The sequence below is a fragment of the Rhinolophus ferrumequinum genome, chromosome 2, assembly GCF_004115265.2.
Source record: "Rhinolophus ferrumequinum isolate MPI-CBG mRhiFer1 chromosome 2, mRhiFer1_v1.p, whole genome shotgun sequence".
Taxonomy (NCBI): Eukaryota; Metazoa; Chordata; class Mammalia; order Chiroptera; family Rhinolophidae; genus Rhinolophus; species Rhinolophus ferrumequinum.
This window is the reverse complement of record NC_046285.1, coordinates 7,929,684-7,934,713: the sequence shown is the minus strand read 5'-3', so window position 1 is coordinate 7,934,713 and position 5,030 is coordinate 7,929,684.

The following is a 5,030-nucleotide window of genomic DNA, read 5'->3' as shown; positions in this document are numbered from 1 at the left end:
GCTTTATGCCTCAGCTCTTATCTGAGGGAGCAGCTGACTTCCTGATAGGGTTCTGGTGGATGAAATGATGAAATGTTCTGGTTGGGGAGTGAGGGTTAGGGTGGCAACAGTGACGCTAAAAGCTGTGCTATTCATATATCTCTTAGAATAGGAAATACCCATTTTACAGATGGGATGGGAGGCAAATTCTTTTTTTAGCAAATAACTTGCCCAAGTTAGCAGAACTAGTATGTTCACAGAGCTGGAATTTGAACCTGGTTCTTGGTTCTAAAATACTACTCTACCATCTGCTGAATTGAATGATGGGAGGAACCAGTTTACATGTGCAGTTGGAACTGGAGATGAATTTGGGTATCTGGCCAAAGAACCATGGTGGTTAGTCCTTAATGAAAAAATATGTTTTTGACGCTATATTGTAAATTGCCAAATTAAAAACATTTACATTATAAAATATTTTGACTATACTAAAATATTTTAAGTCATCTGGAAAACACTGATGTATTCACCATCTAGATTTTATAATGGTTATACTTTTGCCATTTTTGCTCTGTACCTCTCTTTGTAAAGGAGTAAGCATTGCAGAAAGAGCTAAAGCACCCACATCCCCACTCCTTTCCTCTTCTCCTCCCTCTGTCCTCAGAGGTAGCCCCTATGCCTCAGGCAGCTTGGGGACTCCTAGAGGGTATAGTTGCTCAAATGTTTGTACATTGCCTGCTATCTTCAGGGTCTTCATGCTGTAGGTGCCAAATAAATGCTTTTTGAAAGTTGAATTAATGAAAGTCATTTATAGGTCATTTTAAACAGTCTCTTGTGGGGTGTGTCTTTAGTCTTGAACACAACTCCGTTAATTGTGGATTATTTGGGAGAAGGCAACACCTTTACCCAGAATCACAGGAAATCTGACAGAGTGAGTTAATTTAGTGAATCAGATAACTTGTTAGAATTTCCTTTTAAAAACTACCTCTTCACATTGACAAATGTATAGGTGGCCATATATGAAACTTCTCAGAGTCATGATTGCATATTTTTATTATCAAAATAATATTTTGGCACGATTATAAGTTATAAATAGCAGCAATAGCTTCATTTCTCTCCATTGGATAGGTGTGCGATATAATGCAGGACTTTTTTTATTCCCCCAAAGGTCTCCTTGCCCCAACCCTTCAGGTAAGGAAGAAGAGGGTTTTACAAATGGCTTCATGTTCTTGACATTGGACTAGCTCATCAGCCGTGGAAACTCCCAAAGCAAATGCTAGTTCCATTGCATCTAAGGGTGTATTTGGCAGGGGTACAGAGGAAAAAAAAGAGCTTGACTTTGGACTTAGATGTAACCTCAGAGTGGCTCCCAAACACTGGCTGCTTCACTTTGAGCAGGCTGCTTAGTCATTGTGGTCCTCGGTTTTCTCATCTGTAAAATGGGAATGCAAATGCGACTGTAAAAAGTGGCTGTGGGGGCTGAACGAGACAGCAAATATAAGGCACTTGGTGGGTGGTAAGTACTAACAGTACACATGCCCATGCCCTCTAGGGAGTTGATAAAATCGCCAGGTTCTGTAAACAGACTTACACTGACCACTGTCAGGCTGTGGCACTGAAGAGTCTCAGCCTGTATCACGTGGTAAATTAAAGTGGTGGTGACCTGTAGGGGTCAAGTATCTCACTGTATTCATTTTAGGGTGGACTACTTCAAGGACATTTCATGTAATTGCTTTGCTTTTTGGAGTTTTATTGATTCTAAAAGTAATAAATGCTCATTGAAAATAATTTAGCACAACACAGAAATGTTGGAAGAAGATAGAAATCAGCCTTAATTACTGGTTTTAAAACCGTGTAGAGAAGGCTTCTCTCTCTCTCTCTCTCTCAAGTCAAGAAGGAAGGACAGTTCTATTTTGTTTTGGGATCTAAATAAGTGTTTGAAGGATCCTCTCAGGTATAATCCTCTGATAAATAAATCTTCTGAGTTCTTAATATCTGATGCATATTGACAGTTCCCTGTTTCTGGAATAGGACACAGATATGTGATGTTTTTCAGAGAGCCCGCTCCTCCCCAATCTATTTAGCCTCTGAGGAACTGTACAGCAGATGGATTTCAAGACTATATGGGAGGTTTTTCTCCGAATGGGTGTGTACAACCTTGTGTTACTGCATCAAGAGTTATAAAATGTCTCAGCACGTATGTGGAATAAAATAAACAGTTGTTGGACAGCATATCATTTTATGATTGACTGTATAAGAAGATAATGTCTCATGGATTAAATTAATCTCTTTTAAAAGAGACTTAAAGCTGAATGGTTCACATGGCAATCGTTTTCCATCTTTATAGATCTTTGTCCTCCTAGGATTTGTTTCAGTGGTATATGTCTAGCCATGGTTTACAATAGCACTTTAGTTTTTTAAGCTATGCTTTTCTGCATATTTTTCAGACATTATTACTATAAGAGAAATGTCCTAAAAGATGTAAGCGTCATTCTCTTGTGACTTATTAGAATCTTTCAACTAATTCTCTGTCTTCAAATCAAGTCCCATAATCTTCTGCAGTACCTTACCTGTTTCATAAAGGATACATTGAAAGAAACCTTTAGTTGTGGATGTTGGATTCTTAACATTGAAACAAAACTGCCCTGCAAAATGCTGCGGACAAACTTGTCTTCGTTAGTTGCGGCAGAGGTGGCATTTGTGAACAAAAGTGACTCAGGCAATGTCAGACCCGTGGGGAGCGGGGGGTGACTACCTGCTCGAGTGAGATGACCTAAGAGGCTCTTCAAGACCCCACTTGGCACCCAAATAACGTCTTAACTGTCAGGGTTTCCTCTTTGTCTTCCTTCTACGCCTGAAATTCGCTCTGATCAATTCACATAGGTTAGCTGGCAAAAGCAGGTGAACACATGGGATGTGATCCTAGGAACTGGTATGTAGCACTTCCATAACCCAGACTACAAAACCAGTCTTGCTATTTTTGTAGCCAAACCGTTGGAGAAAGGGAAGGCTCAGAGGGCCATTCCTGAGCTGTTGGTTAATTGCTGTTTTGGGGGAAAGGAGAACATGGAACCGAAGGAAGGGCTCAGAGCCTGTCCTGGGCTGTCAGGCTGGGTGTAAGTAAAAGAAGGGAGGAGGAGAGGTGTCCTCAGAGCCGGCGGTTCCTGGGTGGGCCGGCCAGGGCAGGTTTCTGGGCAGTCTCTGCTGAGCCTGGCAGGAGGGTATATGGCACTATTGCACCGGGAAGGACTAAAGCAGACTCCTCTTTCTGTTTTTTTCTCAGTTTAGCTCAGGCAAGTGACACTCTTACCCAGTTAGCTGTTCACTTTCAGTTAGCAAGAGATACAGCAAACGTGTCTCCAGTGCAGGAAATCTGAGATACACGGGTTGTAAATGAGAATATTTATGTATTTCCTTTCCTAATCCATATTCTTCAAAATTCCTTGTAATTTTAGAAAAGCCCATATATATATTCCTAATTGCTGTCTCAAAGCAGTCAATGTAGGGATTTCGAAGGGTTCTTTATGATTGACTCACACAACTCCTGAACTTCGGGCCACTGCATCCCTAGTTAGAGGTCGATGTTACCGCTAGAGGCAGGGTAAGGGAGTACCTGGTGGGAGTGTCTATGAACTGAATGATACGCCTCCAGCAGGGTAGCTTCATTCAGGTAACTACGGTTGAGTTAGCCCTCCAGCTCACAGCACAGGTATGACTTAAATAGAATGGAGAAAGACAATTCAGCTACATTACATCTTTTAAATTACCATCACTACCGGTTAAGAATTACGGGAATTTCTCTTTTTGCACTTAAAGATGTCTCTTTTTCTCTTCCTATTTAAATAGTGTATTATTAAATTATTATGAAGATGATTGCTTCACAAATTGTAGCTGCTGCATTGCTGCCATCTAGTGGACAGTTCATACAATTAATCATTCTTTGGCTTGACAACTTGCAAACAAACCTTTGTGATTTCAAAGAATTCTTTTTTGTTTTGTTTTCTGTCACATGCTATCATTTTTTTCAAATTTATTTATTTTATTGAGGTAACACGGATTAATGGCATTGTATAAATTTCGGGTGTACAACATTGTAACTCGATATCTGTATACTCAGTTGTGTGCTCTTTTGGTGGTGAGCACACTTTTTGAATAAAATGGTTATCGATATTTCAATATATTATGCCAGAGGTGGAGTCCTATTTTCCTTGAATCCACGTTGGAAGACAATGAACTAATATTTTATTCTGTGATTTTAAAGTAAGAGATGCCCCTAAATTATAATTAAACACATACTACGTTTTAAAATTTAAACTTCGCACAGTACTCTCCATCATTAGCCTGTTCAGTACTAATTCTGTAAAAATTCAAGTCATGGAGTGATTCTGGTGCAGCCAGGCTTCCTAGCACCCTCTCTGCTTTCCACACCTTCCCCTGGTTGGTGTTTTAAAAACTGATCATGTCGTTTACAACGTAGTATCATTAATGGCTTCCCATTGTTTCTAGACCGTGTTCCAAATCCTCAGTGTGACCGCTAAGATCTGCTTGATAAGGTTTCCACCTCCCTCCTCAGCTCCAGCACAAGCTCCTTTCTCCTCAGCTGTCTCAGTTCCGTGCTCTCTGGCTTTCTTCTTTCAGGATCTGAGTAGTAACAGGGCCTGCAAGGGGCTACCCTTGTCCAGCTAACTGTGACTTATTCTTCAGTTTTAGCACTTTCCAAGAGAGCCTTCTCCCCACATCACCTTGGTAGACCTTTTAGACGTTCTTTTAATATAGTTTATCCAACACTTACTTGCTTAATGTAAATTAAATCATGAATTATTAAATAATAAATAACTAATTATTTGTTTCATGTGTGTCTTCCTAAATGGCCTATGTCACCACTGAGGGCAGAAACATTATCTTTCTTTTTTCATTGCTCTGCCTTCGATTGCTTAGCAAAATGCTAGCCGCGTAGTAGGTAGCTCGTAAAATCACCTGAATGAGCTGAGATGAGAGCTAAACCAAGATGGGGTCTTCTCACCTACGCTGTGTTTACAGCCGTACCTTTCCCC